Here is a 25,965-nt window from a genome sequence, read left to right as displayed (position 1 = left end):
GGGGAAAAGAGAAAGAGAGTGCATAAACATGTAGCTCAGTCACACCGGACATCTAGGTGACTAACAGTTTATTTAATCTCTTCTTTCTGTAGAAAGCTTATACTGGAATGAAAGTCTGTGTTGTCTTTCCTGAGATATCCTTACCGCCATCCAAGTGTTCCTTCTGGTTTAGCCAAGAATACGTGCTGAAGAATGTTTTAGCAGAGCTAATTTTTTTTTTTTTTTTTTTTTGACAGGCAGAGTTAGACAGTGAGAGAGAGAGACAGAGAGAAAGGTCTTACTTCTGTTGGTTCACCCCCCAAATGGCCGCTACAGCCAGCGCACAGCACCGATCCGAAGCCAGGAGCCAGGTGCTTCTCCTGGTCTCCCATGCGGGTGCAGGGCCCAAGGACTTGCACCATCCTCCACTGCCTTCCCTGGGCCACAGCAGAGAGCTGGCCTGGAAGAGGAGCAACCGGGACAGAATCAGGCGCCCCGACCGGGACTAGAACCTTGTGTGCCGGTGACGCAGGTGGAGGATTAGCCTAGTGAGCCGCGGTGCCGGCCAGCAGAGCTAATTTTGACCCAAGTTTTACCTAAATTATTAGCAGCATGTGTATAGATAAAGATTCAAGTATAAATATAACTAAAAACAATTAAAGATAAAACCAAGTTCTGGGGCCAGCGCTGAGGCTCAGTGGGTTAACACCCTGGCCTGAAGCGCCGGCATCCCATATGGGTACTGGTTCTAGTCCTGGCTGCTCCTCTTCCAATCCGGCTCTCTGCCATGGCCTGGGAAAGCAGTGGGAGTTGGCCCAAGTCCTTGGACGCCTGCACCCACATGGGAGACCCAGAAGAAGCTCCTGGCTCCTGGCTTTGGATTGGCACAGCTCTGGCCGTTGCAGCCATCTGGGGAGTGAACCAGTGGATGGAAGACCTCTCTCTCTGTCTCTACCTCTCTCTGTAACTCTGCTTGTCAAGTAAATAAATAAATAAATAGATAGATAAAACAAGTTCGATTAATCTCAACCTTATACTTTGTCTACTTATTAGTATAATCTCCTCCATGGGTGAAGTATGAGTAGATAGTTTTTCCCACATTGCTTAATTTTAACCAATCTTGCAAAAACTACAAAATTAAATTTAATATTCTGAATGGATGTTTTTCAAGATTTTATTTCACACACTTACATAAATGTATATTTCTTATATTTGGAAATATGAAGGATGGAGAAAACATTATTTTTATTCACTTTTGAGTACAACTTAGTTTCAGAATACATAAAAATATCACTCAGCATTGTAAACTGTAAAATAAGGTTTAAAGCATTGCATATTTACAGTGGTCTAATATATGCAAGGCCATAGAACAGTGAGTTGTACTCAGATGTGACAAACATGGTGTTAGTTATCGTTATCATTATCCTCATCACTAGTTTACATTCTCTTGTGCCCGATGGTTCCACAGTGTCTGAAGAGAATGATGGTTCACTCTCCTTCCCTTCTTTGTAATGAAGGAAGCACATGTCACTGTGAAGGTGTGACACTGAGCCCCATGGTGAGAGCTGCCCTGGAAGAGATCCTGTTCTGTGGCATACTGCATGCATGAAAAGTACATATTTTCTTTTATGCTGCAGAGATTTGAAAGTTACTATTACTTTATCATAACTTAGCATTGCCACTAATAAGTGACCCTAGTGGCAATCTAATATAACTTAGGAGTATTCAGAACTGGCTATACCTTCACCAGTTTCTAGCCATGTGAATTTAGCAAGCGCTCTATTACCTATTTAAAAAAACTATATAAAAAGTGACACTTTTATTTATGGTGAAGGATGAACATGACAGTAAAGCAATATGAACATGATAAGTGCTTCACATGTAGTAGTCCTCTGCAGTCATTACTAACTTTGATGTGGAAAGTGGTATTTTTATCTGAAGTAAGTGTATTGGAGGACCTTTTGATAATCAATAAACAAAATGGAAAATTTGTGGTAATACCTGATCTGTAACTGTGGGAGTTGATGAAGTTGTAAGTTGGAATAATTTCTATAGAGGAAAATCTGACAAAATTTTCCAAAATTAAAAATAATAGTCATACTTTCCAGTATGTCTGCTTCTGAATATTTATTCTCCATATTTGAAAAAATCTAGATACATAAATATTCATTAGAATATTATGTAAAACTAACAGCGAAACACAAAAACTAAGTAAAATTAAGCAGTTGTTAATAGGGAACTGACTAACTAAATAATGATAAATTCTTACACTGAAAATAGTATTAGATTATTTTATTTTTTTAGATTTTTATTTATTTGAAAGTCTGAGTTACAGACAGAGAGGGAGAGAGAGACAAAGATCTTCCATCTGCTGGTTCACTCCCCAAATGGCTGCAACAACCACAGCTGGGCAAGGCTGAAGGAGCCAGAAGCTTCATCCAGATCTCCTACATGGGTGCAGGGCTCCAAGCACTTGGGTCATTCTCTGCTGCTTTCCCAGACGCATTACCAGGGAGGTAGATCTGAAGAGTTACAGTGGGACTCTAACTGGTGCCCATTTGGGATGCCGGCACAGTAGATGGTGGCTTAAACCACTATACCATAGCCACAGCCCCAGTTTATTTTTGAAATGAAGTCATCAGAAAACTCTAACATTGAAAGTTTCCCAAATACACAGTCAAGTAAAAAATGTAAGGTGTGGGACAACGTCTAATATGACACTAGGCATATGAAGAGAAGATTTATATGCATTGAGTATCTTTGCAGGATTCAGTATGCAAAAAAAAAAAAAAACAACTGTATTTAGGGAAAGGAGCTATGATTTGAGACAAGAAATTTAATGAGAAATCTATTCTACATTGTATTTCCTAAGGTAGGTTTTATATCCATTTTTACCATGTAAACATATTAAAAATTAAGATAAAATTGAACAAAAGAATGATGATGCATCAGATGAAGTTTTGTCATTGTACTTTTAGTTAAATGATATTCATGAGCAATGGACTGGAGGAAACTGATGTGAGCTTTTTGATGCAGTTAAGAGTGATTTTATATAGTGAATAGATACTGCCAAAAATTATTTTTAAGTTGAAATATTAAAACTGCTAAAATTGAAAGCATGTTTTTTCCGGGCCTTTAATTATTTAGTAATTTTCATTCTAATCATTAATTTATTGGATTTTAGTAACTACTTCTAAGGAGGCTTTAATGTTCACTTTTTTCCAAATTTAATTATACAACCCCAATTTTTAAGCACTGAAATTCTAAATTTATTAAATTATATTTATTTTAAAGCACTTCAGTTTTCTAGATTAACAATAAAAATACCCCTCTAAGTATTTAGAACTCTCATAAATTGAATAAATTATGTGTCCATTACTAATTAAAGTTTTAATTAGGTTTCAACTTAGAGTGTTTAGTCTAAATCAGCTACTCAAGTTAAAAAATTTCTTTTTACACTTTCACTCTAACTTAAACAACATAGTGCAGGAATACCAATGTTTATATAAAATAGAATAATGTGTAACCTGTAATATGAATTTGCATATGCACACAGGTTAAGAAACTTGACTAAGTTCATAAAACTAAATAACAATAGATTTGAATCTAGAAATATCTGATTCCAACTCTATATCCTTCATACCATCCTAGCTAGCTACATCATCAGATATACTAGAAACTGATTAAAGTGAATTTTATTAACTCATGCACTGAAAAGCTTAAGGGGTAGGGCTAGCTTCAAATGGAATTGGTTGTTGGGGTTGAAAAGATAGTCCCAGCATCCATTTTCACCCTCATTCTCTTACATACCTACTTCCTGTGTTGGCTTCATTTTTAGCTCCAGAAACAAACACTACATCTTACCACTATCTAATCAAATTCTACTGTTTCATTTTTCTGAAATTCACCAGCAAAGAGATAATTGCATTGTATTGCCCTATTTTGGGATTATCTACATTCCCTAAATATACTCATAGAGATAAAATATGTAGCACTTCAGAAAATCTGTAGAAAAGTAAACTAAAAGATGAGTTTATTTTGGTGGAAAACATTTTTTACAAAAATATTTCTTAATTTACTTGAGAGTCAGAGAGACAAAGAAATACTTTAGTAATCACCACTGCCTCCCAGGGTTTGCAATGGCAGGAAGCTGGAGTCAGTAGCTAGAGCTGGGTATTGAACCCATTTCACATCCAATATGGATGTGGGCATCTTAACCATTAGGTCAAATGCCTGCCCTGGTGCAAAACATATTTGAAATCTATTTTGTCATTTTACATATTTTGCATGAACACTTTGAAGTGCCCTCATATAGTGATTTACATAAACAAGTAAAGATTGATCTTTGGAATGAGGAATTCTGTTTTACCAAATCATGCGGATAGTGAGTACCAATAGGTGAGTCTGTGATAGAAATGACAGGCTGGTAGGGTGGTGGAAGGGAGAGGACCTGTGGCTGGAAAAGTGGATTCTACCCATCATCCACTATCTTTGTTATTATAAAACTTGTCAAAATTCCAGAACACCTATTAAAATTGAAATACTTGCTTTAAATCTAATAAACTGACACTTTTAATGTGATACAGCTGGCAGATATTGGGGGCTGAATAAGTGGTCTATTTGAGAACAACACAGGTTTTTCAGAGTAAACAACAGTGGATTAACAGACAGCTGGTTTGAAGAACTTGAACAGAGAGAAACATATGGAAGACACACACACACATGCACACACACAAATTTGAGTCAATTGACTTGGCTATTGGCAGTCCTTCAGAAGATAACCAAATTCCACTTAAGCTGCTAGATATTGGATCGAAGCTAGAATCCTGACTCACTAGTTACAGCAAGTAGATTTGACTGGTGTGAGAACAGTCGGACCTCTAAGCACATAGTTAAAACAGAGACTGAGGACAAGATCCTAAGAACCAGAGGTTGTGTAAGACAAGACTGGACAACAAGGAAAATTTTATAGCTAGAGTAGTAACAGCAGATTTCATAAAAAGTGAGAATTTTTAGTCTCTCTTGCTTAAGATCTGTAATAGTTCTGATAAATAGGTATCCAGGCAAGTGATTTCAGATTTGACATAAGTTTGAAAACATGAGGCCTGAAAACTTCCATCCAAGATATATCCTCGTGCCACTCTTTTAGTCTCTTCAATTAAAACATAGATTTCCTTCCCTTTCTCAAAATACTGGCAAGTCTTAGATTTTCTGTCTTCAGGATTTAAATAATTTAATAAATGTATGATTAATGTATTAACGTGTACTTGCACAAATTACCATTTTTAAGGATTAGTATAGATAACTATAAACCAAGTAAACAATATTGATGTTAAATAGTTATTTTTAGAACTGTGACAGTGTGGATATATAGCATAGGTACAAGAATATTCTTAGTGATCCACAAATTAATTAAAAAGCAATATTGATAGTTGACTCATTGTTGAAGACAATAAGGCTGATTTTACTCTTATTTTGGGAAAATCTGGCCAACAGTACATGGAGAGCTAAGTGTATCTTATGGTAGCAGAATGAAAGGAAGTGATTCTTGAAAATGTCCACAATAAAGAAAACAAGGCATGTCAAAAAGGCACACACAGGGATCAGCTAAAAGAACTCCCAATGGCCAAAGCAGGAACAATTTGAATAACAAATAAATACTGCATTATAGTATATAACCTAAATCAAAAAATAAATATGGGGTATGATATTTTGTTCTGCGATCAAAACACTGCTTAGGGCACCTGCACCCCATATCAGAGTGCCTGTATTCAAATCCTAGCTCCATTGCTGATTCCACTTTCCTGATAGTGTGTACCCTAAGAGGCAAGAGGTAGTTGAGTACTTGACATCCAAGTGGGAGACCCAATTTGAGATCTAGAATTCTGACTTCAGCCAGTCTAGCACCGACTGTTGTGTGCATTTGGTGAATAAGCCAGCAGATGAAAGATATCTCTCTGCCTTTCAAATAAATAAAAATAAATACATTTTAAGATTTTTTAAAAAATAAAAATATCTGTATCCATTCTTATATAGCATGATTAGATAAATTAATAACAGATAGAGAATAAATGATTCTATGAAAAATTATGATAATTTATGTAGATACTATACCCTCAGGAAAATGTAGTATGACTCCTATCCCTGAGTAGGGGTGGTACATAGTCAGAATACAATATGGAAAGGGAAAAGAATGACTTTGCAGAGGAAAAACCTGACAAACCCAAGTTCAGCTGTGTGACCCAGAATAACACCAATAATAAGTCGTGCTGTTAGTATCACCCGTGATACATTTTGATAGAAGGGCACTTTGCTTCTGTGGAGTCTTCCCCCTAAGAAGACATAACACCAAGAAAAATATCTGCTGATCTAGAACTTATTTATTTTGCATAAGTGAAATTCTGTAAACTTTGGACAACTTTTCATCTTCTCCCAACTCCTAGAAACCACCATGCTATTTGACTTAGGAGCTGATTATTTTATATCACCTTTTTTTGCTTGACTGTACTTATTCTTATTTTTTAAAGATTTATTTATTTATTTGAAAGTCAGAGTTACACAGAGAGAGGAGAGGCAGAGAGAGAGAGAGAGAGAGAGAGAGAGAGAGAGTGAGAGAGAGAAAGAGGTTTTCCATCCGATGGTTCAATTGGCTCCAAAGCCAGGAGCCAGGAGCTTCTTCCAGGTCTCCCACATGGGTGCTGGAGCCCAAGGACTTGGGCCATCTTCTATTGCTTTCCCAGGCCATAGCAAAGAGCTGGATAGGAAGTGGCGCCCATATGGGATGCCAGCGCTTCAGGCCAGGGCGTTAACCCACTGCACCACAGTGCTGGCATCTATTCTTTTTATGGGTAAGTAGGAAGTAAGAAAAAAAAGTTTGGTTTCTACTTCAAAGAGCTTCTAGAAAGGATGGAGATGTGTTTCATTATGTGTCATCATGACAAACACTATTCTCATGGTTGTCACGATAGTTTGGATTAAAAATAATCTATATATAGTATGAGTTTTCCTAAAATTCAATGTATTCATTTAGACATGGGTATTCCTTTTTTTTTTTAATATGAAAGGAATTGACACTTTGGCTTCAAGAACAAATAAAAAATCACAAATCTAATTTGTCTTTAATTTGGGTCTAGACTAATTAAGGAACCATTCAACAATAATGGCTTCACATATTTAAATATCCTGTGAAACTGCAATTAATTTAGTAGATGCTGATTCTAAGAATTGCACAATGAATGAGGAACAAGGGAAAAATTGTAAGTCTAAATGCCAAGTCCAGAGCAAAATATCACTAATCTCACTTTTGCAAATCTATTAATAAAGTAGAGAAGGGATAACAATCATATGAATAAGGCTAAAATATGTAAAAAGAAGTTAGAGATTTTTCCATTAAATCCCCACATATTTTAGTTCATTAAAATGCCTATAAGGAATCAAACAAAGTAGAAGATTCAGTAGTTACATTGTTATCTAAGAACTTTTTTTTTTAGAAATTCTCTAATTAATTAAATGTGTAATAACAAAAATGCAATGAATTACAATAAATATAATACATCAGTACAGATCCATTACTACAGTTCACATTATAATATAAATTAAATTGAAAATTATAAAAAATTCCTTCTTCTCCACATGTGTATTTGTGGTTGTATCTTCATATGTGCAGAAACAGGCAATAGGAAATTGTAAAAATACAGAGATTATTTTGTTTTGTCCTCTATCTTCTTATAAATCTTCAAAACTTCAGTCATGTTTTTGTCACACAATGAATATATTTGACTACCCTGGGAATTTTGTGTGTTGGTTTGTTTTCTTTCTTTTTTTTTTTTTTTTGAGAGCAAAAAAATAAGTAACCGTGAACTTCCTTGGTTTAAGTTTTCATTTAAAAATTTATATTAGTATAGAGAACAGATTTTATGTATTTAATAGGTATAATTTTAAGAAGATAACCATTATTCCCACCTTCCTACTCTCCCTCCTTCAATTCCCTAAACATGTCATTTTGTAACTTGAACATAACACTTTGGAAATTTAAAGCAAAAAATAAAATCATATCAAAATCCAGAAATCTCAGAATACATCTAATTAGATTCTAGATAAATGTTTGCTTGTAGTTTTTCTCAATCCAAAAATATTCTTTCCATACAAGGCACGGATGATCTTTTTGTATGTGCAATCCTTAAAATAATGAGAAACTGATTGGTGAACAGAACTTCTATAAATTATGCAAATGGAGAATTTGTTATTTTTATTTGATCAAATCTTGTTTTATTTTTAATTTTTGCTCAACTTTCTTCTACCACTTTCCATGGTATTCCTTGTATCTTCTTTTCATGCATCTACAGTGGCAATAGTACCAAGTTTCTTTTCACATTTTTGGCACATAATCCTTCCACCAACATTTCCCTTACCTGCAGAAGCATCAGCCGTTTGAAAATATCAGTGGAGTTTGACTATAGTTGACACTTCATGTAAGTGGAATCATGTCTTTCAGTGACTGGTTTATTTCACTTACAAAATGTCCTCTAGGCTCATCTATGCAGATGACAGAATTTCCTTTCTTTTAAGCCTAAATAGCAATTAACTTGATGTAAATATCACATTTTCTTCATTCATCCATCCATTGGTAAACATTTATGTTGTTTCCATAGCTTGATTATTGTGAATAATGTGGCAATGAACACAGGAGTAAGATTTCTTGCAATTCTTTTGGGTATTTGCTCAGAAGTGGTATTGCTGGATTCTCTTGCAATTTTTTTTGAAGTAACACCATACTGTCTTCATAGTGGTTGCACTATTTGACATTCCAATCAACATGTTGGACACAAAGATTTCAATTATTTGATAATCTAGCCAACACTGCTTATCCTTTGTTTTTTGATAATGGTCATCCTAACAGGTAGGAGGTGATATCTCCTTGTGATTTTGATTTACATTTTCTTGATGATTAGTGATATTAAGCACCTTTTCATAACCTGTTGATCATTTTCCAGACTATGTGATTTTATATGTAGAAATTCATAAAAGCTCCACCAAAGAGCTATTAGAACTAATAAATACAGGCCGGCACCATGGCTTACTTGGCTAATCCTCCACCTGCCAGCCCTGGCACTCCGGGTTCTAGTCACAGTTGGGGCAGCGGATTCTGTCCCAGTTGCTCCTCTTCCAGTCCAGCTCTCTGCTGTGGCCTGGGAGTGCAGTGGAGGATGGCCCAAGTACTTAGGCCCTGCACCAGCATGGGAGACCAGGAGGAAGAACCTGGCTCTGGCTTCGGATCAGCGCAGCACGCCGGCCGTAGCCTCCATTTGGAGGGTGAACCAACGGAAGGAAGACCTTTCTCTCTGTCTCTCACTGTCTAAATCTGCCTGTCAAAAAAAAAAAAAAAAAAAAAACTAAACTAATAAATACATTTATTAAAATTTTTGGATACAAAATCAACATACCAGTTATGTTTCTACACATTAGTAATAAACTATCTGAGCAGGAAACTAAGAATAATAATCTCATTTACAATAGCATCAAATATAATAAAATACTTTAAAAGGTGGAAGAATTGTACACTGAAAGCTACAAAACATTGATTAAAAGGAATTAAACAAGACACACATATGTAGCAAGATACTCTGTATTCATGGATTAGGAGACAGAATTGTCAAAGTATCCACTCTACCCAAATATATATTGATCTACAGATTCAGTGATCTGCTCATAAAATACTTAGAATATTTAAAAAATAGAAACAGAAAAAATTCTCAAAATTCATATAGAACCTTGAAAGACTCCCAGACACCAAAGTAATCTTCAGAAAAAAGTACAAAATACTGCAAAGCTACAGTAATTAAAACACTATGGTTCTGGCATCAAAAGAGATATCTAGATCAATGGAACAAAGAGAATAGCCCAGGAATGAACACAAGCATATTTGGTTAACTGATCTTCAACAACAAGGCTACTGAAAATACATAATGGAGAAAAGCTAGTCTCCTCAATAAATGGTGTTGACAAAACTTCAAAGTGTGTGAAAAATGGAATTTCATTTTGGTGAAAAAAATTGAAATCCATGGACATAAAGAGTCTTTAAAAAGTTAATGAAAGTTATGTGTTACAAGAAAAACCATGGGTAGATTTCATAAAAATTTTTGTTCCAAAATAAACTTACTTTTAATTTAATTTTCCATGAGCTTTTTTGAAATACCCTAATAGATGAACAACTCAAATAAATTACTTATGATGGTAAACCAAAGAGAGAAAACAATAAGGACCACAGACATAAGGCAAATAATCAGCAAGATATAGAGAAAAGAATATTGGAGTTGCAATGGACAGTCCAGTTGTAGTCTTAATTCTGCCACTTCATATAACATCCATTGTTTACCTCACAAATGATAACTAACTTTTCTGCATGTTTCATATTAGACCAGAATACTTTTTCCCATATTATCTGGTCTCCACAAGAAGGAATTTTTTTTTCCCTAAATACCCCTACCTCTTTCCCTTCCATTACTCCTGGTACAATGGAATGAGTTTTCTTGATGGGTGATAGTCATGAATTCATGATTTTTGACTGAGTGAGACCAATCTAGAAATATTCCAGATGGGAAAGATTTGGTTGCTTTTTCTCTCCTTTCTATTGTGGAACAGCGTCAGGCAGCAGAACAACATCTGCAGCATTTGCTACTGGGGCTAAGTGCTCCATTGTGATTCACTATCTAGATTTTATTTCTCCTTCCCGAGAATTTGCTAAAATAATCATCAGAAAACTATTTTAAATCCCAGGATTCTGCCTTCTAAATACTGGGAAAGAAAGTTCTTCCAGCTTTATAAACTCCCTAAAAGACATAGGGTAGACAAAATAGTCTGTAATTAAATTATTTTACACCTACACAGGGAGTAGGCAGGACCATCTGCATTTCATCCCGTGTCCTCCACTCCAGTTTTATTGGGGACAAGAGATGCTTTCGATTTCCATTTTGCATTTGTGTTAGTGTTCACCTGGTCCAAAATTTAGATGAGAAAAAAGGAGCTGTTAGTCCTAAGATCTTTAAATCAACCCCAGCAGTTGAAAAGACCCAATATAATCACTTATACTGTGGTAACTTGAAAATAATGATTCACTATATAAATGTAATTTGTTATCATAATAAAATTGAAGCTTTTGAACACAGCAGCCATATGCATTCTGCATCTATGTGAAGAATATTGAATTGTTAGAACTTTTGGTACTATGCAAAATAATAATGAGACTCCCAACTTGTTTAAAGTTTGTAGCATGCATGCTTAGCCTTATAGAATGGACTCTCAAATATTCCTAATTGCCAATTATTTTCTCTCTCATTCTTTCAGTGCATGTTCAATATAAAACTATGCTTTTAATTAACTTCTGCTCAGTAAATAGGTATTCAGATGCACATTTTGTGCATCAGAATCACAATTAAAGCTGTAGGGTTAGATTTTGCAACATTATTCTAATTAAAATACTTTTAGCTGTATTTGGCATGCATTAAAATGTCAAATAATTGACAGCCCATAAGTGAAAAATTGATCCAATTATCAAGCCAGCTAGAACTCTTCCCCCTCCTTTTTCAACTGCTAAGATTTATTATGGCCATTAGAATTACAGATGTTTATATGTTTGCTTTTAGTAATTGAAATTCATTTAACTTTGCCATGCCCTAAGTGTTGTTTCTGCTCTTTGGTAGGATAGACAATTCCTCAATCTTTGAAGTGCACATTTAGAAAGGCCTCTCAAATCTCTCTTCACATGGAGTGGATAATCAGGCTTTCATTGGAATTTAGGGACTAGATTTTTCTTTTCAATTCTCCAGATGGTCCTTTTGGTAATGAGTCACAGAGGAACACAGCTTGTCCTAAGATATGTCTTCTATACAATGTGTTATATGTTTAAATTAATAATGCCAATCTTTAACAAATTAATTAAGTTGAGTCATGCAAATGGGAAAAAGGAAAATTTAATGAATGTTAACTTCTAATTGCAGTCATTTAGTTTTTCTCTCCTGCAATGAAATAAAAATATTCAATCCTCTCAATGAAAGTCAGCCACATAATCCCCCAAAATATCAGTTATGTACATGTTTTAAAGGTATTTAATTTGAAACAATTATCAAAGAAAAAAATGGGGTTTAATATTTACTCAATTATTTATATTGAATTTTTTGGGTCAGTACTGTAGGGAGATAAATATAATTTATTTCTAAATAACTTTTATCAATAAATATAATTTACTAGAAAACATTTCTTAATTTTAAAGAATTATTTATTTTTCTTGAAAGGTGGAGTTTGAGAGAGAGGGAGCAAGAGAGAGAGAGACATAGAGGTAGAGATAGAGAGAAAGAGAGAGAGGGATCATCTGACCACTGGTACATTCTCCCAATGACTTCAGCGACTGGGGCTGGACCAAGATGAAGCCAGGAAAAAGGAACTCCTTCTGCATTTCCCAAGTGGGTGGCAGGGGCCCAAGAACAAGGGCCATTTTCTGCTGCTTTCTTAGGAGCATTAACAGGGAGATGGATTGGAAGTGGAGCAGCCTAGACGAGAGCTGACACATGGGCCCCTGTACCTGCAAGGGAGAAGCAGCTCCAGACTCCTGGCTTTGGATAGGCCCAGCTCTAGCCATTGCAGCCATTTGGGGAGTAAACCAGCAGATGGAAGACTTTCCTCTCTGTCTCTCCATCTTACTGTCTGTAACTCTACCTCTCAAGTAAATAAATAAAATATATAAATAAAAATCTTAAAAAAGGAAACAAAAGATGAAGTTTTTAGGATCTTCTGATCACAAGATATTTTATTAATCAACAGGTAACCTTGTTTTATGTATGCTTCTGTTTCAAGACACCTTATTTAATATATATTGTTAATTCAACACCATTGAATTCATGAATAGCATCACTATACCTCATGACTATATGAAATGTATCCAAAACAAACATTTTCTTCTAAGACATACCACAGCCTTCTTTTACTTGGGAACACTAGACAACACTGCAGTAATAGGCTTAGGGGACATTTTAAACAAGGAAATCACTAAGAAAAAGTACTAAAATGAGAAAAACACAGCATTAAAATATGACACTTTTTTCATTTTGAGAGCTGAAATAAGACAGCAAAGCAATGCCTTACTCTGCCTGAGCTGGGATCATGTGAATTGCCCAACTGAACTTTACACCACACTGAGCAAGCGCTGGTCCCTCAACACTGAAACCCTTGAGTATTAACTTTGGGTTTCCAAATAAATTCTAAGAATGGAATCTGTAAATTTAAGGATTAACTCTAGATTTCTTAGTTGCTTAAACTATTTTATCTTTTTCGTTATGTCCTCCTCCCAAATATAGAGTCCATTATAATATCTCTAATACCTACTTTCTTAATGTGAACATAATTAAATGTCACTTTAACATAAACTATATTATAGCTTTGAATCTCAAAATCTAATTATTTCAACTTCAGAATATCTTGGCTCATTTGGAAATATGCACTGATGGGTCCTTATTTAGGACTCAAACTCAGACATAGAGGAAAGAGCCTAATTATGTCAAGTGATAACTTTTGAGAAAAATGTGAATAATATTGTTTTGGTGTTATTAATATAATGCTGGACTATCTCGCAGGGTAGAGAACACATAGATATACAGAGCATTTAGGAGGTTCTTGAAAGTATCTACACTTGAGATGACATGAGGAGGCGCTCCACTAAGACTGTCTTTGGCAGAATGACAGTTGCTAGTAAAAATCATTATGACTTAACAAGCTTCTCAAATAAAGCTAACCAATACCCCAAGTCCAAATTAATTCCTTATTTGTGTGAGAAAGGCTCTGAATAACACATGCCTCCTTCCCTCATCTGTCTCAACTGAGAAGATTCTTCATGGATTGCTAAGCCATCATGAGGCTGCTGGATTGGAAATAAAGTGCTTTTTGCTGCAATTTCCCCATGTGTGTGGGATTTTGTTTCTGCCCATTACAAAATGCAATGGGCAGTTTTCAAGAACCCACATTTTCTTCAAAGCTCGATTTAACTACAGTCAAATTTGGTAAAAACACTGTCTTGTTTTCCATTTCATTAATCCATATGCTCAAATTGTTAATGAAAAGGATTCACAAGTTGCTTCCTTTAGGAAACTAGTGTAAAATATAATCTAATAACCCTAAGTGAGTATTTCCCTAATACTCCACATTATGCTGCTATTAGAGATGGCTAGTTTATAGTATAACTAGTATAAAAATTAAACTGATCCTTTTTCTTTTGTTTCTCTGTCCATTGGGAGGAGCCATTGCCCTTTAGAAAGAGAAGAGAGGCTGGTAACAGAGAAATTTGTCTGTTTCTACTTTCCTCTGATATTCGGCCTTTATGGCTCTGGATAAAAATTCATTCTAGGAAACATGAGTTTTTAGTAATGTCTGTGTTATTACTGACTCTCTCCATAATAACAACTCCACAAAAGCAGTTTATTTCAGAGGATACTTAACACAAAGCACGGTACAATTTAACTATTTCAGACATAAAGAGCTAAAATAAATACATGGTTTTACTTGTTTGTTTTTAGAATAACATATAACAGTGAGTAAAAACATTTACCAGAAAACCACAGGGCACATTGTTCTTCACTGATAAGTAACTCTCAATTTTTAGATACTTCTTTACTTTCAAAAATCTGTAAAAATTAAATTTGATTCTTCTCTAAATGAACTTTTAAAGGAGATTTGAATATTTGGCTAATTGAAATAACCATATGAAAACATGAGATACTGGAGAATCAATCATATACAAACTGAGAGTGGAAAGTATGAAAATATTAAATTGAGTTCCATTATACTGAAAAAACCATACAACTAGAAGTTGAATGTTGTATCTGATGTATAATTAGGAAATGATCTTTTGGGTTTTTTTCTGGTAAAAGACTTGTTACTTAAGGCCAGTGCACTGGGTTAATCCTCCTCCTGCAGCGTCAGCATCCCTTTGGGCGCCGGTTTTAGTCGTGGTTGTTCCTCTTCCAGTCCAGCTCCTTGCTGTGGCCTGGGAAGGCAGTGGAGGGTGGCCCAAGTGCTTGGGCCCTTGCACCCACATGGGAGACCAGGAAGAAGCACCTGGCTCCTGGCTTCTGGCTTCTAGTTCTGGCTGTAGCAGCCATCTGGGGAGTGAACCAGCAGAAGGAAGACCTTTCTCTCTATGTTTCTCTGTCTGTAACTCTATCTGTCAAATAAATGAATAAAATCTTAAAAAAAAAGAACTTGTTACTTAAAAAAATGGTGCAAAGGAATAGGCAATGATACATAAAGCACGGACAATGAACACAGTCAATAATATAAAAAATTTTTTAAATAAATTCCAATGACAAGCATTAAAATATGCAGGCCCAGGTCTCCAAGGAATTAAAAAATAATAACTTTGGCAGGAGAGACTTCTAGTTGGTTGTCTAGAATTGCAACTTAAAAAAAAAAATTCATTGTCAGTGGTTTGGCTGCCCTCATCACTGTGTGTTAAAACATTTAAAAAATCGTCTTTTAAAAATTTGTGCATATTCCTATTCAATTATGCATAATGCACATCACGTTTATTCAGTATCTGCCATGTGCTATTTCATTAGTTTCTTTACATTCATTAATATCTTTAACTCTTCGAAGAAACCTCGAAGGTAGGCGCTATTATTTTATGGTTTTGGAAATTCTAGGTACATTAAGAAAAATTCGGGCCCCAGTCACTGAGCTGCCTCGGAGGACTCAGCAGCTCCCCCTGGGCCCCTCCCTGGCTTCCGCACGCAGACGCTCAGTCCCCTCCGCCTGCCTTTTCCTGCCGCAGCCTGCCAGCCTGCCGTAGGCAGACTCCACCGAGGAAGAGGAATGCTATCCCACGTCTGTTACCAAGAACCTCCACATTTTGGACCCCTTTGCTGATGCAAGTATGAGCGATGACTCGCCTCCTGCTGGCACTGGGGATTATATCCATGTAGGAATTCAACAGAGAACCGGTAGGAAGCCCCTTACTACTGTCCAAGAGGATCGCTGTGGATTACGATGAAAAGAAACTAGTGAAGGCGCCTGGCGGTGTCCAGCCTGAAACACAGCAATAACGTGATGTTTCAGCCAAGCCCGCAGCTCCGAGAGCAGAGATGGCTGTGACTGCCCAGAAGCTCATCGCCTGTCTCTCTGCAGAGTCCCCTGCCCTAAAAGATGCCACCACCTGCACAACCCTCAGTGAATCCGAGGATGGGGTAAGGCAGCAACAGCAGCTGCCCGGCTCGACAGAGGCAAGATGGCCTGGTGCCTCCGACCTGACCAGGTGGACAGACGCACATAGAGATCAGAGGCCACTTCCCTCCAGTGAGGTGACCAGCCGTACCCTAGCCGGGGGTGGGGGAAGGGGTGGGGGTTTGTCCAAATGCCAGTGTGAGGCCAGCCTTCTATCAGTTAGACTTTTGACAAGGGAACAAATCCAAGCGGTTGTCATCACTTAGAGCTAGCTATAGAGCTTGCTGCTTGCTAGCACCACCTGAAGTAACAAACTGGTTTTTACCTTCAGTTTTAATGCTATGCAAGATACTTAAATCATTTAAATAAAACTTGTTTTCAGGAAAAAAATGAAGAAAGGTACATGGAGTTTTCAAATCCAGATCTACATCACTTCAAAGTCTGTCCTTTATCCACTTGAGACCATTCCTCCAATTAGCTAAATCTAATCTTCAGTTCTCAGACCTGATTGGCATTTGACCCGATTGATCGTTCCCCCTGGAATCACTTTGCTTTGCTTCTGAAACATCACAGTTTCCTGTTTTTATTCCCATCTTCCTGACTTCCAGGAACGCAAGGTGTGTCTGCTTTATGCACTGTAAGATCCTTGTCACTTAGTTCAAAGAATACAGACATGTAAGTAGAAAAAAAAGTTACTGAACTGAAACTATTTCTTCTAGAAAACATTGAAAATAGCTTAACCCTTAAATATATTAACATTTAATAAAAACATACTAGCGAACCCAAAAATATACATTTATACATGTATCTTTATAAAAATGATACTTAGAAAACCAATATTAAATATTATTTTTTATTTAAGATGCAAAGAGATAGACAGAGACAGACACAGAGAGATGTTTCATCTGCTGGTTCACTCCTAAAAGGCCCACAATAGCTGGGGCCAGACCGGGACAAAGCCAGGGTCCTGGAACTCAATCTGGTTCTCCCACATGGGTGTCAGGGACCCAGCTATTTGAGCCATCATGTGTTCTCTTCCAAGCTGTGCATTGGCAAGCAGATGGATCAGAAGCAGAACAGGGACCAGCACTGTGTCTTAGAAGGTAAGGTCGCTGGCTGCAGTGCTGGCATCCCATATGGGCACTGGTTCAAGTCCTGCTGCTTCACTTCTGATTAAGCTCTCTGCCATGGCCTGGGAAATCACTAGACGGCCCAAGTCCTTGGGCCCCTGCCCCCATGTGGGAGACCTGGAAGAAGCTCCTGGCTCCTGGTTTTGGATTGGCCCAGTTCCAACGGTTGCGGCCATCTGGTGAGTGAATCAGCAGATGGAAGACCTCTCTCTTTCTCTCTTTCTCTGCCTTCTGCCTCTACCTCTCTGTAAGTCTGCCTTTCAAATTAATAAATAAATCTTAAAAAAAAAGCAGAGGAATTGTGACTCAAACTCAGAAACTCTGATATGGGATCAGGACATTGCAAATGGTGTGTTATTCACTGTATTTAATACCCAATACTCAATGTTCTATTTACAACTTTGTTTAGTGAGTATACATATGGTAGGTATTGTCATGATTTGAACCCAGATTCAATCCCCCAAACTCATGTAGATGTTTAAACCTCAAAGCCTTATCTTAATATCTGATAGATTCAAGTTAATAGGTTAAGAGTATAGACTTGATCTGAATGCAACATCTGAGACGTGGACCTTGTGTGAGATCTTCAGGCTTTAAGAAGCTAGTACTTGCTTCTTGTTTTTTTTGTTTGTTTGGTTTTTTTTTTTTTTTTTTTTGGCATTTTTACCACCAATTTTAATGGGATTTGGAGTCCCATTACAAGTTTTTAAACTGTATTCTTAGAAGTAAGTCCGTAGGACTGTACGCAGAGCTATACAGCTTTACAGTTATAAACTTCCTCCTCCCTCTCTTATTCCCCTTATTTTTTTTTACTGGGATATATTTTCAATTGAGTTTATATACACAGGATTAACTCTATGTTAAGCAAAGAGTTCAACATATAGTATGAAGAAGAGAAAAGAAAGAAAAATAAGAACTAAAAATAAAAAACTGTTCCTCTACAGTGAAGACGAGGCTGTTGAAGTCATTGTTTCTCAAAGTGTCAATTTCACCTCTACAGCTTTCATTTTAAAAGGTGCCAAGAAGCTAGCACTTGTAAGAGGGTTGGACATAAAAGCAGTGCACCTCCTGTCACTACTTCCTCATTTGCAGTATGATCCTCCCTTGCACCTATTCCACCATTAGACACCAGACTCACAGGACATTCCTGATCTAGTCATGTGTATCTCCAAACTGTAAGTGGAAATAAACTTTCTCCCTTCCTAAGAAACTTCTCTCAAGAATATTACTTAAAGTAAGGATAATCTAATACAAATGATACTGAGGCGAAGTTGTAGAAATTTGACAATTTTCTCTAAGTGAAAATATTCCTTTCCTTACTAATATCCCCTAAAATTCTTATATTGTGTGCTCTGTGGATAAATGAAGGGCTGGCACTGGAAGATAATCTTAGATAGGATAGTGAGTAATGGAAACAGTGAAGGGTGTCACTTGAACCAAGACCTAAATGGTGAGAGGGTGACTGCCATAGGGACAACTGGAGAACAAAAATCCCAGGAAACATCAAATGTGGAAATCCTGAAAGGACCTGCAAATGAATTCATGGAACAAGATGCTTAGCGGATTCTGGAATGGTGTCCTTTGAAAAATAGTGAAACCAGCAATTGAAATGAGTTAGATTGAATGAGTATATGATTAGGGCAAGGATTAGACTTTAAAATGTGTTTAGTCAGTTCATTTTAAGATGCTTAATAGGTATCAGTTTGAAGGTGTGTATGTGAACAGATAGAAATAAAATATGAATACATACACTGTGGGTATCAACAGAGAGCTAATGTTGAAAGCTTCTTGACTGAATGAGGTTGCCTGTGAGAGCACGCAGATAAAGTCCAGTCAAGGACATAGTCAATGATTGAGTCAATCTTTAGAGACTGAATATGGAGGAGGAAGGTGGTGGAAGAGTGGCCATCGAGAAAAGAAAGCCAGAAAAGTGTAATATCCCAGACATCAACATAATAGTGTATTGGATGAAGGATTAGATGTACAATAATATTAATTACAGTTCCAGTTTCTGGCTGAAACTGCAAGGAGTTTACAAGTTGTTGATTTCATTTTCCTAACAAGAAAACTGCTGAACAAACTGAAAACCAAAAAAATTCTTAAACTCATTAGAAAATTGAAATCATGGGATATATGGCTATTCCAAAATTTATAGAAATTGGGGCCAGAGTTGTGGCATATCAGGTAAAGCAACTGCCTGCTACACCAGCACTCCACATGAGTCTCAGCTATTCCAATTCTGATCAAGCTCTCTGGTAGAACAAATGGGGAAAGCATCAGAGGATGACCAAGTGTTTAAGTCCCTACCACCCACATGGCAGATCTGGATAGGGTTCGAGGCTCCTGGTTTTAGTCATGTTGTGGTCGTTTTGTGAGTTTGGGAAGTGAATGAGTGGATGAGATCTCTCTCTCTCATAACTCTGCCTTTCAATAAATAAATCGGCTTTAAAAAGAATGAAATAATTAAGGTATTGAAAGAGAAATGAAAATCTAACCTAGAATTCTGTGTTCAACAAAATTATCCTTCAATAGTGAAGAATACATTTCTGGACAAACAAAGCTTGATTGAATTTGTTGTCAGTAGACTTGTTATGCAAGAAATATTAGAAATTCTTTAGGGGAAGAAACATGATGCAGGTCAGAAATCAGCCCTAATTAAAGAAATGAAGAGCTCTAGAGAAAGAAAAATTGAAGGTGCAATAAAATAATCAATTGTTCTTTACTTAATTGATCTAACAATGATAACAGCTTGCTTAAAATAATAACATCAACCATATTTTTGATAATCACAGCTTCTATGCAGAAGTGAAATGAATGACAAAAATGCTACAAGAGCAAAGAAGGGGAAATTTTAATACTCTTATGATACACTATTCATGAATTGATACAACATTATTTGAAAGAGTAGTTTTACTAGTTTAAATTTGTTCTGAAAACTCAAGAGGAACTAGCAAAGATGTAAAAACTCAAGTGTAACTGCTGTGTTAAGACAGGATGGAATATAGAATCCAATTAAGTAGCCAATTAAAATAAGAGACAGTTAAAAAATAGTAGACGAAGAAAAAAACGAAAGAGCAATGAATAGAAAACTATCAAATATGGAATATATTTATCCAACTATATTGCTAATTACTTTAAATATCAATGACCTAAATACAATAATTAAAACAGAAACTTTTAGAATGAGTTAGTTTTAAAAACCAAACGGAACCCAACCAGTTGCTTCTACAAGAAAGTTAATTGAGATATGAAAACAATTTTAAAAAGTAAAGAGATGAAGAAAATAAGTTGGGACTTATTTGAACTGAAATAAACCATTCATCAACTGGATTTTATTGGTATATTGAATACTTCATGTAATTGTAGGACACATTTACCAATATAAACTATAGAGTGTTTTATAACACACATCATAAAAAATGAAAAGAATAGAAATCAGACAAAGTATCCTTTCAGAACACAATGAAATATGCTTTCAGATCATATTTCTAAATAACACACAGTTCAAAAAGTCTCAGGAAAACTTTTTTTTTTTCCCCCACAGGCAGAGTGGACAGTGAGAGAGAGAGACAGAGAGAAAGGTCTCCCTTTTCCATTGGTTCACCCCCCAATGACTGCTGCAGCTGGTGCGCTGCACCTGGCGCACAGAGCTGATCCGAAGCCAGGAGCCAGGTGCCTCTCCTGGTCTCCCATGTGGGTGCAGGGCCCAAGGACTTGGGCCATCCTCCACTGCCTTCCCGGACCCCAGTAGAGAGCTGGACTGGAAGAGGAGCAACCGGGACAGAATCCGGCACCCCGTCCGGGACTAGAACCTGGGGTGCTGGCACCACAGGTGGAGGATTAGCCTAGTGAGCCATGGCACTGGCCAGGAAAACTTTTAAAAATATTTTGATTTAAATAAAAAATTACACCTTTTTCAAATATGTGAGATGTGGCAAAAATAGAGGGAAACATAGCATTGAATACTTATAGTGCAAAAAAGAAGAAATGAGAAAAAACATAAAATCTTTACTATCAAATATCTTCTACAAAGGAGAAGAGTCAATTAATTTCAAAGTAAGCAGAAGAGAAACAATCAAAAATTTAAAAAGCAAGAAAGCAATGAAGAGAGCGAAATTAAGGAAGGAAGGAAGGAAGGAAGGAAGGAAGGAAGGAAGGAAGGAAAGATCATTATATTCTTAGAATTCCATCTATGAAATACCTATCAATAAAAATGTAAATAAAATAAAAAATAAACTTACTAGAGCAGAGATAAATGAAATTCCAACAGGAAATTGATAGAAGAAAATCAACAAAAGCAAAAGCTGGTCCTTGAAAAATCATTAAATATGATAATCCTCTAGTCAGATTAACTAAGAGAAAAAAGTAAAGACACACACACACATGCAAATTAACAGTACCAGAAATGAAGAAGGGCCATCACTACCGACCCATGGGTATTAAAAGGATAATAAATATACATTATGAAAAACCTTATGCCCACAAATTTGATAATTTAGGAGACATTGACTAACTCTTTGCAAGATACATTGTACCCAAATACAAATAATTGGATGACCTCAATAAGTATATGTGTGTGTGTGAGTGTAGACATTAGTCAATATTTAATAAGCTTCGCAAGCCTAAAGCACTGGACTCATATGGGTTTAGTTGTGAATTCCACCTAACATAGGTATGTTGGGCAAAAAGAAAAAAGCAAAACTTTTTACATCACAAAAATGAGCTAAAAATAATAATAATGGGGACTGGTGCTGCAGTGCTGCAGATTAAGCCAACACTTGCAACCCACACATCCCATATTGGTGTGCCCATTTGAGTCCTGGATGCTCCACTGCTGATCCAGCTCTCTGTTAATATGCCTGAGAGGCAGCAGAGCATGGTCCTAGTATCTTGGCCCCAGCCACCTATGTGGGAGAACCAGATAGAGTGGCTCCTGGCTTCAGCCTGTGACAGATGTGGCTATTGCAGCATTTGGGGAGTAAACCAGCTGACGAAAATGACCACAATGGCCAGAGCTGGCTCAGGCCAAAGTCATACACCACCAGAGGCTTCATCTGGGTCTCCCATATGGGTGCAGGGACCCAACAACTTGGAGCACTTCTCACAGCTTTCTGAGGCAATTAGCAGAGAGCTGGATTGGAAGTGGAGCAGCCAGGACATGAACTGGTGCCTATATGGGGTGCCGGCCTTGCAGGCAGTTGCTTCATCAACTATACCATAATGCCAGACCATTGGTTCAATGATATTGAGAAATACTGTAAAATTGTTGATAAATGACTAATAATAAGGATATTGCATGTTTAAGGGGAAATTTGAAATATTAAAAGACTCAGATATGACAGCTGTATAAATGAAAAAATGGAAGAAAACTCAGCTACATACTTACATATTTTGTGCTTTTAAAATATAAAACTAATAAATCTTGGAACCATGAATGGTATAGTTTCTTTTTTTTTAACTTTTATTTAATGAATATAAATTTCCAAAGTACAGAATATGGATTACAATGGCTTCGCCCCCATAACGTCCCTCCCACCCGCAACCCTCCCCTCTCCCACTCCCTCTCCCCTTCCATTCACATCAAGATTCATTTTTGATTCTCTTTATCTACAGAAGATCAGGTTAGCATACATTAAGTAAAGATTTCAACAGTTTGCTCCCACACAGAAACATAAAGTGAAAAATAATAGATGATTTTTTAAATGATGATGAAATCAGATCAGACCTATTGTCATGTTTAATCCCAGTGAGAGTCAAGTTGGGAATTGATAATTTCTAATTTCTTCTTCTTCTTCTTTTTTTTTTTTTTTTACAGAAGATCAGTTTAGTGGTATAGTTTCTTATTTATGTTCATCATACATTATATTACCAATTTGTATCAATGTAGAAACCAGATCTGTTTCCTCATAAGTCAATCTGACTCAGAAATTAATACATATTGGAGTGCAAAAAAGAAAATAATTGAATGTCAGTGTTCATCCTTTCAATGCCCTAGTATGGTAAATGCATATCAGCTTTAGAGACTTTTATAAAGATTTATTTATTTATTTGAAAATAAGAGTTACAGAGAACAAGACAAGCAGACAGAAATCTTCCATCCACTGGTTCACTCCCCAAATGGCTGCTACAGCCAGGACTGAGCTGAACTGAAGCCAGGAGCTTCTGGGTCTCCCATGTAGGTAAAGGGGCCCAAGGACTTGGGCCATCCTCTACTGCTTTCCCAGCTAGAATAGAAGTGGAGCCTCGAACCAGTGCCCATATGGGATGTCGGCACTGCTGTTCGTGGCCTAACTCGCTGTGCCACTATTAAGTGATTCGTTTTTCTTGTAGCTATTTTTACAGATGTGTGTGTGTGTATGTATGTTTAAGTGGGTAGAAAAACGTTAGGAAGTATGACTTCATCAACTGTTTATAGTGTTTCATGAACAGAAAGAGAAAAATCCCATGTCCCTTCACCATGAAGAACAGTGATGCATTAGGGTTTCATATCCTGTAAACATAATTTCAAGTGAAATTTACTGAAAATATGTAAATTAGTTCTTTCCATTAAGATGATTTCTTATGAGTTTTATTTGCAAGCAGAGTAAGACACGGTGACCTTTTTCTGCTAACTATTTGGAAAAGAATCAATTTGTGCATGCCCTCTCTGTCTCTCTGGGATGCACAACTGAATGATCATCAGCCTGAACTCTAAGTTACATGACTGTAATTAATTACATCACAATTGACCTGCTGGTCTGATCCTCAGATCTCCATTTGCCCTTGCCAACCTGGACCCATAATGTTCTACTAATAGACAAATTGCATTTTGGACTCCTTCACTCTAATGGAGAGAGAGAGAGACAGAAAATGCACAGTGAATGCTTGAAAGCAACATGCTGGGAGCAACCTTCACAAAACCCAAGTGTAAGACACCGAACTGGGGCTCATATAGAGAGCTTAGGAAAAAATATTCTAAGAAAATTGCATAAATGACACTTTGATAACAAAACAAGATATGAACTAAGTGAAACATTTGTGTTTTACTATAATCTACCAAAGAAATGTTCATATTCAATTTGGGATCAATTCTTTGATTGCAAACTAAATAAAAAGATGAAAGCTGTACCTCAGTGGATGGTGTTGTGTATTTTTTTCAAGATTTATTTTATTCATTTGGAAACAGAATTACAGAAAGAGTGAGGGACACATTCACACACACACACACACACACACTCAGAGAGAGAGAGAGAGAGAGAGAGAGAGAGAGAAGAGGGAGAGAAAGAGAAAGATATCTTGCATCTGCTGATTCACTCCCCAAATGGCTGCAATGGCTGGCCTAGGACTGGACTAGGCTGAAGCCTGGATTTAGGAACCCCATCCGTGTCTTCCATGTGGGTGGCAGGGGCAATCTTCCAATGCCTTCCCAGATGCATCAGCAGGGAGCTGGATCAAAAATGGAAGAGCCAGGACTCGAACTGGTGCTCATGTGCGATGCTGGCATCACAGGCAGCAGTTTAACCTACTGTGCCACAATGCTGCCCCCAAATGTTCTGTATTTCCAAATAATAATTTATCTGATTATAAGACAATATATCTTCTTTGAGTTAGTGAGCTTTCTCCTGAGAAACAGAACAGGATATTATTACATTATAATTATATACATATAGAGGTATATAGATATATAAATGCAGATATATATATACATATATGGATATATATATGTAGAATACTGACTAATATAAGTAACAAATATATTGTCTTATAAAGCAAGGCATCCTTTAGTCTGTCAAGTTAATTCATAAAATTAGCCATCAAAAGCCTACCCTTTAGGAACTTGGCACAAAAACATATCTCCTTAAACTGTGCTTTATGTCCAATTGAAGGTTATAACAAAGCCATAAGCCTATGTAACATTATACCTCTCCAGCAAACAACCAAAAAATATAGAACAGGTAAAATTCCTTGAATGATATTTACTCTTCTCTTTATAGCCCATAAATTATTATTATGTAAAATTAACAATCCTTAAATACTGATATAAAGCCAGTACATCATATGTTTTATGAAATGGGAATAAGGGAAGAAAGGAAAACAATGATATTATATATCTACTACCCACATGAAAACACACATGAAAATGTATTTGTAACAAAATAAGAAGGAAATACTCATGAGAATTCATCTTCACTTCTGTAACTGGGCACAGGACTTTGATATTTTTAATTGCCTTCTTCTACTACTCACTCTTTAGTTCCGCTGCCTTCTTCAAATACTCCAGGTGGTCATGTTCTTTGTCTGGTGTGCTGATGCAAACTTTCATTCCTGAAGGGCTTGGGCTATTTGTTTCCCATTGAACTTACTCACAGAGAACTATAACATTAAAGGACACCATAGGGATCTTCTGTATTCCATGTCTTTACTTCTACTGGGAGTAGTGGTCAGATGCCTCCTGGGTAGTAAAGATCAATCACTTCAACCAACACTGTGTCAATCTTCCTTATCTTGACTCAGAATCTCCTGGCAGAAATGTTCTTTCCTCTCCAGTTAAGTTCTTTAGGCCAGCAAGGCAGAAATCATCAGGAACACAAAGCAAAAAAAAATTTAGTGTATCCTTATGGGAGATTGCAAGTGAAGTCATTCCCATTTTCATCCCTTGATGCCCCTGATGCCT

This window comes from Oryctolagus cuniculus, chromosome 11, assembly GCF_051225735.1.
Source record: "Oryctolagus cuniculus isolate XC-2025 breed Fujian yellow rabbit chromosome 11, ASM5122573v1, whole genome shotgun sequence".
Classification (NCBI taxonomy): Eukaryota; Metazoa; Chordata; class Mammalia; order Lagomorpha; family Leporidae; genus Oryctolagus; species Oryctolagus cuniculus.
This window is presented reverse-complemented; position numbering follows the sequence as displayed.